Source organism: Diceros bicornis, chromosome 34 (assembly GCF_020826845.1).
Source record: "Diceros bicornis minor isolate mBicDic1 chromosome 34, mDicBic1.mat.cur, whole genome shotgun sequence".
Lineage (NCBI taxonomy): Eukaryota > Metazoa > Chordata > Mammalia > Perissodactyla > Rhinocerotidae > Diceros > Diceros bicornis.
In genome coordinates, this window is record NC_080773.1 from 32,697,610 (window position 1) to 32,712,567 (window position 14,958).

The 14,958-nt window shown below is 44.5% G+C and overlaps 1 protein-coding gene and 1 pseudogene across 1 annotated transcript in view; both read left to right on the top strand.

The window, feature by feature from the left end:
• Positions 1–14,958, top strand: part of LOC131397709 (leukocyte immunoglobulin-like receptor subfamily A member 6) — a 120,263-nt gene that overhangs the window by 87,914 nt on the left and 17,391 nt on the right. The gene's annotated exons all lie outside the window — the stretch shown is intronic.
• Positions 9,425–14,925, top strand: LOC131397413 (leukocyte immunoglobulin-like receptor subfamily A member 5; annotated as a pseudogene).

Sequence of the window (14,958 nt, forward strand, 5' to 3'; positions counted from 1 at the left end):
TGGCTAAAAATATTTACTAATATTGTTTTCTTTGTGCTGTAAGGATCTATTTAATAGCTGTTTTTGAAATCATTTTGTCTTTTAGAAACTTTTGCATCTTGATCAATGACTGCTTTCCATTGTCTCTGAGACGTTTTGAATCTTCTCTTGTAAGGGTGACCCTTAAGGCAGACTCATCTGAAACAGAGGTTCCCCAGAATGGCCATTACAACTCCAAATTATCTCAAAAGTTTACTGATTTCTACTTGCTTAATTTTAGTTCAGGAATTTCAGGGGAGTTGAAGTGGGGAAGCTAAGCAAGAGAGGAGAGAGGAGTGGCAGATTCAGCTTCCACTGCTGGCATGTTTAATTATTTTCTTTTAAAGAGGCAGTACAGTATTCCTGATTTAATTTAGAAGCCTCAAAAGATGAAAATAGGCTTCCCATTGGTTGGTTGATTTTATAGCTGGCTTTTTCCAATTGTATATATAAATACACCAATTTAGGTAAACTGAGGCTGCCACACTTTGGTCATTTTAAAGTGAGATCTCCTTTAACAAGTTTAATTAACATTGCCTGAAGGGTGGATTTTTATGTTCTTACAATATCAGGCAGAAGAAACATTCCCTGTGAGACACAATGAATATCCCCACAACATAATCTATAATACAATCAGACAAAAGAGATGCAATCATTTTACATAAAGTCCAATTAAATAGACCAATTTTTTTTACAAAACTTTATCTTAATTTTATCAACTCTTATACCTCTAGTCATATCTTTCATTAGGATTTCATCAATAAGTCTCAGTCTCATAATATTGTGTAGGAGAAGCATTCCAAGCCAGATATAACATCCATTTCAAAAAAAAAAAAAAGCATTCAGGAAAAGTTGACATGACCTCATCATATAATATTAGCTCAAACATTTTAGTCATTATAATCTTACCAACTTTAGAGGCCTAACTCTTGCCCCAAACAATTTTTGGTCAGGTTTTTCATTGTAATCTCTGCCTTCTGGCTTTTTAAATTTTTTTTCTTCCAAACTAGGGTTAACAGAATGGGCCTGTTGAGGCGACTTAATGTAGGGGGCTAGGAGGAGGTCCCTTTAGCCCACCCAAACTTAGGCAGTGTTTTATTAAAACCTCTGTTTTAACCTCATTCATGTCTGTTTCCTTTATCCCACTTTTCTTTTTAATAACTAGCTAAAGACTTCCATCCTGCTGAGATGAGTCCTGTGATTCTTCCCTTTTTGATTCCTCTTTACTTCTCCACTTTTAATATTTGTCTTATTTACCATGCCCATTTGCCTTATTTAAAAAAAAAAATACTTTAAAAAATTTCTACCTTGTTGAGAAGAGTCCCTTTATTTTATTCTAAGATTTTTAAAATTTTTTTGTTAACTTGTTTTCATTAGCATCTGTAAGACCATGAGAGGAACCTGAGAACTCAAATGTGATTAAGTTTCATCTTTTTAAGTTCTCATAGGTTTATAACTGAAAACATCCCAATTTTGCAATACATAAGCCAGAGGGCTGTCACTGGGAATCAAATCTGAGTATCCCATTATGACATCACTCACACACACATATTATACACATGCACATATATCCACACAAGTATCAACAGATAGAACCAAGAATTAGTCCTCTCAAGAAATTAGGGGTCCCCCCCAACAAATTCCAGTAACCTAGAACAAGACCCCTGAAATATAGGAAACAAACTACACATTCACATGCACACTCACACACATACACAGACAAGTATCAGAACAAATGGAGCTCAGAGTTAGTCTTCTCTGAGTGAGATCTCCAGTCCTTTCAACAAAGTTAGGGCCCCTGACCAAACTCCAGAAACCTGGAACAAAACCCCTGAAGCAGAGGCAAATAAACAAAAGGAAAATTAAGACTCAGTCAGTTTTAACGAAGACACTCAACCAAAACAAATGGGGCCCAGAATTTTCTCTTGAGCGAGATTCCCTAGTCCTTTCCACAAAATCTGAGCCCCTTGAACAAACTCCAGTAACAGGGAACAAAAACCCTGAAACAGAGGCAAACAAAGGAAAAACAGGTCTCACTCAACTTTACGAGGAAGCTCACCAAAAGGACATCCGTTCCAAAGCAGAAGCCAAAAGAAACAGACAAACAAACAAACAAATCTGGAGCCTGTTTCCCTGCCACAAGACAAATGCGCCTAAGTCCAGCAGTGTCTGGTCAGATGGAACGTACTGGGGACAGTCCCTGGGGCAAATCACCCAGGCAGCTGCTGGGCTGCTTCCCAGGAGATCCCAGTCAGCCAGGGGCTGTGGAGCCACAGGCAAAGAGCCTCCTGGCTGGCTTGCCATATTGTTACTGAACCCAAACACAGGTTCCTTTACCTGCCGCATAGTAGGACCAATAAAGAAACAACTGAAGCACCAGGCTTGTGGCAAACAAAGAGGTCTACTATTATCAAAAGGCAACCAGACGAGGAGATGGGAGCTAGAACTCAGATCCACCTCCCTGAAGGGAAAAAGGTAGGGGTTTTTATCTGGAATTTTATCCAGGGGAGGGCGAGTATGTGCTGGGGTTTTAAGGAAGGGAGGAAGAGCGTGTGCTGGGGTTTTAGGTAGGGGAGGGGGAGCATGTGGCCTTGCTGGTTGGCACATTCCCACCATCCTGTATTTGGTCTTGAAGTCTGAATTTCTTTTTCCTTAACTGTCTGGACTTTTCTGGTTAGTTTTCATCTTCAGCATGAGTTTGGCCTTGCGAGGCTGAATCTTGATGTCTGGACCTTGACTTCCTGGGAAAGACAGCTCACTCATATGCTAAGAAGGGATAGAAAGACCTGGTTAGTTTTAAACAACAGTTGATTACGCTGAATATGCACAGCTGCAGTTATCAAAGCTTTTTGTTCCCTTTTTCTAGCCCACGGAAGATTTTTTAACCTCTTCATGCTCCATTTCAGATGGAGGTAACCAATATGGACTTGGGGTTATTAAGAGATGGGGACATCCCTATCAGGTCATGGTTTAGGATCACTCAGGGCTTGGTTCCAGACTGAACAATACTCAGGTTGCCTGGTCTCTTCTTGGACCCCAAAGAGGGGGAATCAGGGAAAGGCAGCTGTGTGCAGAGGGTGCCAGATGTTGGGGTCAGGCTTGTTTTGATTCAGTTCCCAGATGGAAACCCACTAGATGCTCACCCTGAAAAACAGACACAGTATCACTAAGATTTGGTATCTTTGACAAATGGTGTTAGATAATTGAATGCAAAAGGAAAACATGCAACAGAATGAAAGTGGACCCTCACCACACACCATACACCAAAATGAATGGATCAAAATGGATCACTGTAACAGCCAATATTATAAACCTCAGGAGAAAACATAAGGGTCAGTCTTCATGAACTTGGGCTTTCAATGTTTTCTTAGAAAGAACATTAAAAGCACAATAAATTAAAAAACACATACATAGGGCTTCATCAAAATTAAAAATGTGTGTGAATCAAAAGACACTGTCAAGAAAGTGAAAAATGAACCAGTCCTGATGGCGTAGTGGTTAAATTTCCTCGTGCTCAGCTTAGATGGACTGGGTTTGGCTGCCGGGCAGGGAACAACACTTTTCTGTCAGTAGCTGTGTCATGGTGGCGGCTCACATAGAAGAACCAGAACTTACAACTGTACACAACTATGTTCTGGGGCTTTGGTGAGAAAAACAAAGGAAAAAGGAGGAAGATTGGCAACAGATGTTAGCTGAGGGTGACTCTTACCCTGCAAAAAAAAAAAGTGAAAAGAAAACATACAGAATTGGAGAATGTATTTGCATATTACGTGTCTGATAATGGTCTGGTGTAGAATACGTAAAGACTACATACAACTCAAACACACAAAAAAATTCAATTTAAAAAAATGTCAAAGGACTTGAATAGACATTTCTACAGAAAAGATATTCTAAAAAGAAGACATATTTTTAGAAACAGACAACGAGCACAAGAAAGGATGGTCACTGTCATTAGTCACTAGGGAAATGCAAAATAAAACGACAATGATGCAAGTCTGCAAGATGGTGGGATAGGAAGGTCCAGCACTCATCGCCCACAGAAACCACGATTTAACCACCATCCATGGATGAAAAGACCTTTATGAAAGCTCTGGAGTCCAGGTGTGAGGTCTCAGCACGCCAGTGGAGCACATATTCTGAGAACAATCACATTGAAAAGGGTAGAGAGAACAGCTTCACTTCCCCTTGCATCACCTTCCCACAAGCTGGCTCAGCTCAGCACAGAGAGAGACCCCTCCACCTGCGATTTCTCCCAGGCGGGAGAGAGCAATGTGAGCGTCTCTTCTGCAGCCTCTCCCGGCGCTGCCTGAAAGCCCCTTCTGCCCTGCTGAGGGAATCACCATGGCTGGATGCTCCGAGGGCAGCTAAGAACAAAGAAATGGTGCAGAGTTCACAGCAGACAATGGGGGATCTCAACAACCAGCCCACAGACACTGCCGGCAGCCCACCCGCAGACACTGCAGCTGGTGTGGAGGTTCCTCAGAAAACTGAAAATAGAACTACCCTATGATCCAGCAATGCCACTCTGGGGATACATTCAAAGGAAATGAAATCAGGATCTGGATGAGATATCTGCACCCATGTTCATTGCAGCATCTTGCACAATAGCCAAGATATGGGAACAACATGAGTGTCCATCAACAGATGTATGGATAAATGAGATGTGGTGTATATATATACATATAATGGGGTATTATTCAGCCTCAGAAAAGGAAATTTTGCCATTTGTGACAACATGGGTGAACCTGGAGCACATTGCACTAAGTTAAATACGCCAGACCTAGAGAGAAAAATATTGCATGATTTCACTTATATGTAGACGGAAAAAAAAAAAAAGCTGAACTCATAGTGACAGAGTAGAATGGTGGTTACCAGAGGCTGAGCCTGGGGGAAAAAAGAGATATTGTTCAAATGTTACAAACTGTCAGTTATAAGATGAATAAGTTCTGGAGACCTAATGTACAGTGCTGTGACTACAGTTAACAATAATGTGTTATATACTTGAAATTTACTAAGAGATCTTAAGTGTTCTCACCACACACACACACACACACACACACACACACACACACACAAATGGTAAGAATGTGAGGTGATGGATGTATTAATTAGCTTGAGGGTGGTGATCCTTTCAAAATGAATGTATATATCAAACATCAATATGCACACCTTAAATATATATAATTCTTGATTGTCAATTATACCCCAATAAAGCTGGGAGGGGAAGAAACAAAGATTCTAAACTGCTTGTTTTTTTACAGAAGTAAAGAATTTGCAGCTAGCACGAGCCCTAAAGATATTAGTGGGACACACATTAGATATTCATTCTGCAAAGAGTTTTATAATGTTAATATTTACATATTAGCTTGAGAAGGGAATATTTCATGATATAAACTGGATAATAACTATGACTTACAAAATGCAGCAAGATCTGTTAAAGTCCTTACACGATTGTGGAGGTTAGGAAAACTAAATGTGATACTGTAGACATGAGGCGTGTTCAGTGATGCAGCTCAAGTCAGACACTTAGCACCTGCCATCCTCAGGGTGAGAAAATCTGGTCACCTTCTTGTGTGACAGGCAGCTTATGGACTGTACAAACTGTGGTGTGGGGACCCTGCCCACCACATCCTGTGAATCTGTCAGCTTTGCACAGCTGCTGCCTCTTGTCTGACAGAAGCAGCACCATGTCCCCCAAATTCCTCAGCCTTCTGGGTCTTGGTAAGTCCTGGAAGGGAGGGGAGGAGAGGGTCATGGTGGAAATCTGGGCTTCTTCATGGTACATGACCAGGTTTGGAGGATGGGGGCATGATGAAGCCTGGGATTCACTGGGGAAGAGTCATCTCTGATGCGTTTTCTTCCAGGATTGTGTCTGAGCCAGAGGATCTGGGCACACGAGGGTGAGTCCTCCCCATTCCCTCATTACTGTGTGGACCAAACACAATGTGTTTTATCCAGAGCTGGGGTGGGGCGCAGAGGAGTTGGGGCTGATGGGGATGGCACTGGGGGACCTGTGCTGAGACTTCTGGAAATACAAGGAGAGCAGCATGCCCTGTGGATCCCAGGTTCTTATTTTGTCCTGGATACTCTACCTACACTCTCCCCAGAGGCTAACCAAGCTCTGTATTCACCTGAAGGAGGATGTGAATTTCTGAAACTGGATCAGGGCAGATGTGTGTCACCATCTACTCCCCTTTTCTAATGAAAGGGGACAAAATACTGTACCCACAGAGCCCTCCTAGGACCAGGACCCCACACGCCTTCTCCACCTGTTCTTGAATAATTAGGATCTGCAGGGCCTCCTACTGACCTCCCTCAGGGCAAGGGACTAGTCAGCATTCAGGGCCACCTGGACCTCGGGGCATACTCAGATGTAGGAGAGCTTAACAAAAGATCAGGGTTCAGATTTCACCTCATTTTCATCAAATAGAACTTGGTCCTCTCTCCGTGTATAATTGTCGGTATTTAAAATTGTGTTTTAAGAGAACTTCATTCAAGATTTTATCAGCACTCTTGCACAAGCAACAAAATCAAGAATAAACAAGTGGATATACACTGGAATATTATTCAGCCATAAAAAGAAAGAAATTCTGCCATTTATGACAACATGGATAGACTGTGAGGGCATTATGCTAAGTGAGATAAGTTAGACAGAGAAAGACGAATACTGCATGATCTCAATTACATGGAATCTAAAAAAATTAAACAAACAATATCATACAAAAAGAGATTAAATTTGTCTTAACCAGAGGCGAAAGGTCAAGTGAAGGAGAATTGGATGAAGGGGTCCAAAATGCACAAACCTCTAGTTATAAGATAATTAAGTACTGGAGTTGGAATGTACAACGTGAGGACTATAGTTAGTACTGCTGTTTGTGTATCTGGAAGTTGTTAAGAGAATATATCCTAAGGGATCATCACAGGAGGAAAAAAACCTTTTTTTTCTCTTTTTTTGTATTTATATGAGATAATGAATGTTAACTAAAAATATCGTGCTGATCATTTCACAAGATATGTTAGTAAAGTCAGTATGCTGTACACCATAAATTTATACAGTGCTGAGTGTCAATTATATCTCTAAACTCGATGGATAGGTAGGTAGGTAGGTACATAGATAGATAGATAGATAGATAGATAGATAGATAGATAGATAGATATAGGCAGTTTGATTAAAGAGTGAATAAGTAAATACATATATACATAAATGTAAATTGTAGCACTACCACATTCTGAATGAGTTGATGATTGTTAGCAGACTACTTCCTCTCTTGTTCATGTATATATATACATCACAGTCCTCAAACAGGAGCTCTGATGAGGCCCATTCTTCTCTGAATCCTGAACAGTCTCCACAGTCTGAAGTGGAGAGAGACACCCAGCACCAAAATGTGCTCCGAAGAGACAGAGATGACTCAAATGATTCACCCCAAGGTGACAGAGAGAGAGGTCCTGCTTCTCACAGAAACCAGCATGTCAGTCAGGGGACTGTTTGTGAAAAGTGAAACCCACATTCCAGGGCCAAGAGGGAGAGCTGTACTTTCCTGGGGGAGCAGAAGCGTATTGTACCAAACTCCCCAGGCACCTCCATTCCCACCACCCCTTGGTTCATATGTCTCTGAGGGCACCATTGACGTCTCCAGTCAACCAAGGCAGGGAGGGAAGGTCGCCCCCCCTTCCTTGTCTCTTACATCTCTCGGCCAATCACCCAATAAAAAACATTCAGCCTCCAGAATCCCCCTGACCCCTGCTGTTCTCCCCATCCACAGAGTCCAGCCGACAGCCCACATCTAGACACATCTGGCCTGAGTGGTCGCATCCACCACTTTCCTAGTTTCTGATCCCCAGGTCCACCCTCCCTTCTCCAGTTCACCCTCCATATATCAGTCTTTCTAACATGCATTTCAGAATCTGTCCTTTCCCTGCCCCAAATCCTTCCATGGTTCTCAACATCTTCAGGGTGAACCCTAAACTCTTCTCTCTGAACTCAATGCTGTTCACGATCTGTCCAGATGTGACCCTTCACCCTCAACTCTCAGTTCTCCTTCCCTCCAAACCAGACAGTGCAGTCTCACCACACATACACACGTACATACACACACACTCAGACAATGGGCCATTTAACACTTCCGAGCTTTCCCCATCAGCTCTCCTGCAGAGCTTGGACCCAACAAATTCCTTCCCAACTCCCAGCCCAAAATAGACACAAAGGCAAACTCGGTATCATTTCTATTCTCTGTTATCGTGTGTTTGTCTCACTAAGGGGCATGTGAGTTTAATATGAGAAATCCACATAAATTATTTTCAATACTGGTTGACATATACTTATGGGAATAATTGGAGTTCAACTATTGTTCTTTCCTTCCTTCCTTCCTTCCTTCCTTGCTTGCTTCTTTCCTTCCTTCCTTCCTTCCTCTTTCCTTCCTCCCTCCCTCCCTCCCTTCCTTCTCTCTCTCTGTCTCTCATTCTCTCTCTCTCTCCCTGCCTCTCCGTCTCCCTCCTTTCCTTCATTTCTTTCTCTCTCTCTCTCCTTCTTTCTTCCTTTTAATTTGCTACATAAAAGGAAATGTGACCTTTAGAAAAATTTTTCTTCATAACTATCTTTGCTGATATATTCTATGTCTCTTAAAAATAAAATCCAATGTCCTCGCGTGGTGGACAGCATCCTGCATGACCAGCCACCACTTTCCCCTCTCTCCCTCCCTTTCCGATATTCTCTAGAATGTCCTTTCATCTCTAGAGGGTTCTCATAGGTGTCCCATCCCATAGATCTCCCCCTCCTCAAACAGCTATTCTCTCTTTCATAGACTAGTCATGGTCTCCAGTTATTCTCATATTTCTCCTTCGTAAATAAATTAAGGGCAACACTAGCCTTTGAACGCCTATATTCTGTTAATCTGGGTTCTCAAAATACGTGAATGCATTTACCTGGATCACTAGCATATTTCTGGTGTCTGGCACCAATACCTCGTACATAGAATGTGCTCAATAATATTTGTTTTATTGACTGACCAAAGACAGAGGGTAAATTCCACTTGTTGAGGCGCTGAGGAAATAAGTGGTGTGTCCTATTTAAAGCCAGCCTGTCAGAGACCAGCTCAGGATGAGAACCTGGGTCCCCACCATCCCTGAGCGGGACTCAGGCCAGGCAGAAAGAGTCTTGGGGACGAGGTGGGACCTCAGGTCTGGGCTGAGATGTCTCCAGAGATCCTGTAGTCCTCCTGAGCCCTGCCCTGGAGAAAAGCAGAGCCAGGCCCAGGGAGGGGTTGTCCATTCCTGTTGGTCCACAGCTGTGGGAACCCGAATGGGTGGCAGCAGCCCATGACTTACCACACCCTGTGCTTCTCTCTGTCCCTCGGGCCCCATGGTCTCCTCCATCGGCACAGCGGGAGTGCTCAGAGCAGGCACCATGACTTCCATCCTCTTTGCTCTTCTCTGCCTCAGTCAGTCGTGGAGAGTGGGAAGGGGGGCAGCAGCAGGGGATGAGGAGGCTCCACACCCCCTCATTCATGAGGAACCTCAGGGCTCAGGCAGCTCGAGTGGACTGAGGCCCTGATGGGAAGAGAATCAGCTCAGACATCCGGGTGCAGAACTCTCACAGGGACTCTCTTCCAGGGCTGAGTCGGGGCCCAAGAACCCGAGTGCAGGCAGGTGAGTTCTCCCAAGGCTGCCATGTCCCCACCTCTTACTTCAGCCTCTGAGCACTCAGGAATGAGCCCAGTGATTCTGGGATGATGGTGATAAAATCAAGAGAGGCTGTGGGCTGAGCTGGGAGAATGAAGAATATGGAAAGACTTTGGACTCCAGGCTCTGTATTCCTTCCAGGGACCCTCCCCAAACCCACCATCTGGGCTGAGCCAGGCTCTGTGATCCCCTAGAGGAGGCCTGTGATCGTCTGGTGCCAGGGGACCCTGGAGGCCCAGGAGTACCATCTGGATAAAGAGGAAAGCCCAAAGCCGTGGAGCAGACAGAACCCACTGAAGCCAGAGGACAAAGCCAAGTTCTACATCCCACACATGGCAGAGCAATATGCAGGGAGATTTCACGGTTACTATCTTAGCCACGTTGGCTGGCCAGAGCCTAGTGACGCCCTGGAGCTGGTGGTGACAGGTGAGAGGACACTCAGGGGTCCCAGCCTCAGGCTCTGCCCTCAGGAAGGGGGTCTGCTCTCAGGGGTGTCTCCCCTCTCACAGCCCAGCCGTGGGGGATATGAGGGAGATGTAAGCCCCATTTAACAAGCTTCCTCCTCCTCTACTTGGATTCTACAGCAAACCCACAGTTTCAGCCCTGACAAGCCCTGTGGTGACCTCAGGAGTGACCATGACCCTCCAGTGTGGATCACGGCAGAGATTTTGCAGGTTCATTCTGACTGTAGCAGGCGAAGACTTTCACTCCTGGACACTGGACTCACAGAGACACCCCAATGGGCAGTCTCAGGCCCTGTTCCCTGTGACCCTTGTGACCCCCCCACCACAGGTGAATGTTCAGATGCTATGGCTTTTACAGGTACACCTCCCAGGTGTGGTCAGACCCCAGTGACCCCGTGGAGCTCCTGGTTCCAGGTGAGGAAGTCCCATCCTGGCCCCATCCATGTTTTCATGTACGAGACAGATTATTGGGGTCTTTGTCCCAGGGGAGATGCATGTGACAGGGTGGGGTGAGGGGATCATGGGGCTCCTGGGCCAGAGACACAGAGGGTGAGAGACAGTGAGAACTGGGGTCCAGGATGGGGAAGGGGGTTCATGGGGGGAATCAGCCCATGCAATCCAGAGGTCATCCCTCTCCCAGATGTGTTTGGGGAGCTCTCCATCTTGACCCAGCAGGGCCCTGTTGTGGCCTCTGGACAGAGCCTGACCCTCCAGTATCATTTCTGTTGTCTACTACAGGTTCACTCTGTCCAAGGAAGGGGTATGTGACCTCCCTCAGCCCCTTGGTCTGCAGCCCCAGGCTGAGCTCTCTCATGCCGACTTCCCCCTGTGCCCTGCAAACGGGTCCCACTGGGTCCAGTACAGATGCTATGATGGACACAACCTCTTCTCCTAGTGGTCAGCCCCCAGTGACCCCTGGGCATCCTGGTGGCAGGTGAGGAGCCAGTGGATTCAGTTGGGGACCCAGAATCAGTGCAGGCCCTGCCTGGGAGCCACAGGTATTAATGCCAGTATGAGGGATGTGGGGTCTCCAGAAAGGTAGAGAGAAAAAGAGAGACAGGGCAGAGGAGGGGAGAGGGAGAGACTCAGAGAAAACAAGACAGACAGAGATGAGGGTCCTCAGGGAGAGGCCTGGGGACTCTCAGCTCAGAACAAGCCTCTCACCACCCCCCTCCTCTCTCTAGGATAGCTCCCTGACACACCCTCCTTCTCAGTGCAGCCGGGCCCCATGGTGGCCTCAGGAGAGAACGTGACCCTGCTGTGTCAGTCATGGGGTCCTAGGGACACTTTCCTTCTGTCCAAGGAGTGGCAGCTGATCCCCCCACCCTGCGTCTTAGATCAAACTACTGCGCTCAGCAGAACTAGGTCCAATTCTCCATGAGTCCTGTGACCTCAGCCCACTGGGGACCTACAAGTGTTACAGATCATAGAGCAGTACCCCCTACCTGTTGTCACACCCCCGAGACTCCCTGGAGCTCGTGCTCTCAGGTGAGGGGCTGTGACCCTGTCCTTTCTGAGTCAGTCAGCTCAGATTTCTGTCCTCAGGAAATCAGAGACTTTAATAAATGAGGGGGCACAGAGGGAGGCTCCACAGATGAGGGTCTAGTTCATGAGAGGGTGGAAAGAGCCAGGGTCCTCCCGCCCCTGGCGCACCCCATCCCTGAAGTCTCAGCAGAGATACAGAGTAGGGAGAGCTGAGTGAGACATGGGTGAACCCAGCAGGAAGGTGACTAGACTGAGGGTAGAAGAGAGGCCCCACTGCTCACCTCCTGAGGCCTCCATCTCAGAATCTGAGCCTCTGGTGTCCCAGCCCCCACTGGACACTCTCCTATGGAGGGAAGCACACCCCCCCCACAGGTACCACTCTGCACAGCCCTCCTGTGCTCTCCTGGAGGCCTCCAGCCACTCAGTGCACACCTGACACTGAGGAGGGACCGTGCACGGCTCACTGGGGTCATGTAGGGGATCACTGCACAGCACGTCTGTGTGCAGCTCACATCTACTCTGCATTTTCTATGCACACTTCTCTATTATTTCTCTTTTTTTGAGAATTTTTTAAGCAGTATTTAAATCTATAAACTTACAAATTTAATTTATGTAATACAGATTTCTGATTCAAATATATATAATTCTACATTATTATTGGAAATAGATTAAATTCATGCAGACATTATAGAGAATAACTTTTTTATTAATATCAAGTCTCCTTATAACACAAATATTCAAATGAGGTTTATTACTAAACTTCAGAAGCATTTTCAGTTTTATTCACAAAATGGTGTCACTCCATAGCCTATTTTAAGAAGTAAGGTGTTTGGTTCCTTTATATTTTCTAAATAACAGTTAAGAACACACGAGAAAGCCCCTGGTTTGGGCGTATTAACTTTATGTCCTATTCACTCCCTACAGATTCTCTCCCTTTCAATTGTTTTTCAATTGATCTCTTCTGATATACTGATAAGAACTGTAATTTCCACAGGTAAAAGGAAATTTAACTTCTTTATTCCAAATTGCATACCAATTTTTCTCTCTCCGAATACCATATGATGATGACGACAGTATAAAGTGTCCTTGATCTTCACCTCAAGAAAACAGCTTAATTTATACCCAACATTATTTTGAGGCTAACCTACTTAAAATTTGTATTTCACATCTATAGCACTATGGACCTGTCCCTTTCAATTCATTTTCCTGATTCATTAGGGTTTTATTAGGAATAATTTCTTCTCCTGGAAGTTACACATCAGGTGCACAATTATCTTTTCTCTTTAATTTATAACCATGTCAGACACATTACAAAGGCGTCTTAGTTTCAAACATTTGGATATTAACCCAACTGAATAACCTTTATCATTCATTCACATTTTCTGAATTTTATGTTAATATTTAGTTATAATTTTTGCATGGACCTTTATAATTAGGGTTGGTCTATGACGTGTTTCTTTTCTTTCTTTCTTTTTTTCTACTATCTTGGTTTTCATATCAAAACTGGGTTGAGATTAACATGATTTTCTCTTTTTGTTCTCACTCAGTATTATACTTCCACTGATATTCTATGTTCCTTGAGATTTGCAAACCAGAACCGTGGACTTGCTTAGTTCTGGATTTTTGATAAAGAAGGGGTAAAGGTTCTCTTTAAGATAAAAATCAAATTATTAGCCACCTCTACTTGATAATTTATCAGGCTTTCTAGAGTTTGTCCAAAAGAAAAGAGATGATAATGGAGCCCCCTCTTCTGGGCACCATCCCTGACCTGTCTCCAATTTACCAAGGCCCCCGAGTCTCAGCTCCTCCTTATCCTCTGCCCCTCTGTACATCCCTCAGACAAGACTTTGTTCCTTATTGAAGAGCAGACTGAGAGCTTACTTCTCCCTGTCTCTCTCTCTCTGTCTCTCTCTCTCTGTCTCTCTCTCTGTCTCTCTCTCTATATATATATATATATATATACACACACACACACAATTGTGTATATATGTAATTACACATATATCTATCATAAAATATAAGTTATATATATTTATACACACACATCTATGAATATATACCAATATTCGTCCATGTACCCATACTTTTCATTGGGTATGTTTTCACACCTTTGTTATTAGTCTTTCCACCTTGATTCACACTCCAAGCAAGGAATAACAGTGTTTTTATAACGCAATAATTGAACATCACCTTTAGAAAATACTTGTTTGCATGTCTATGTGTATATGTCTGTCCATCTATCTACCATTGGAGGTATTACTAACTACCTGAAGACTGAAGTAATGGAAGAAGAAACGGATGAAAAAGTCCAGGTGGTGATTACAATGCAGAAGGGAGGGAACTGGGTGAACTGGAGTGAAGGGGACCCAGCCTCAGATTCTCAATCCTTTGTGTTCCTGACATTCAGGAGCCCCTGACACCAACCCATCATCCATGGAACCTGGGTCCTCAGCTGTTGAATAAGTGGAAACTCTCAGCTGTACAGAATAAGCTTATGGGACTGTATCCCAGACTAAACAGTGTAACATACAAGGGCTCAACTATTTCTGTACTGGGACAACTTTTTCTCCCCAATCCTGAGCTCTTGGGGCACATCCAAATTCTGTTCCACTGAGACTCAGAAGCAGATTCTGAATTCAAAGAAAACAGGGAGCCTGAAAGTATCCAGTGAGGAGACCAGAAGGAACCCTGCTACAGCAGAGAAAGGGTTAATGAAGGAACTATTTATAAATTATGTCATGAGGAATGCAGGCATATAAAACACAGAGCCCAGAGGAAAGGCTGGAGTAGGATCTCTTCAATTCCTCACCATCTTCTCTGTTTTTTTTCCTGAGGAACAGCTGATATCATCAACCCATCACAAAACAAGTCAGACCCCAAGAGTGGTGAGCAGGAGAAATTCTTCTTATGGGGATGAGCTCAGAGGGTCATGTCCTGTCAAAGGGAGGCAGGTGCCCTGGGTAGACATGCAGTGATCCTGGGGTGACTTAGGTCTGCACTGACCTCATGAACTCTTTGTCCACAATTTCTAGCCTCACATCCCCAAGACTACGCAGTGGAGAATTTCATCCAAATGGGAATGGCTGTCTTGATCCTGGTGGTCCTCGGGGTGCTGCTGATACAGGCTCTACACAGCAAGAGGAAGACCCAAGATGCAGCCAGGAGGAAAACACAAGAGGGAACACTGCACCGTTCAGAGTGGTGGAGGCTTGGAACAAATCTGATGATCCCAGGAGGTTGAAAGAAAGTCTAGACCATAAGTCTGGGGATCTGCCTGCTGAGAATGTCGAGGGGAGTAGACCTTGCTTAT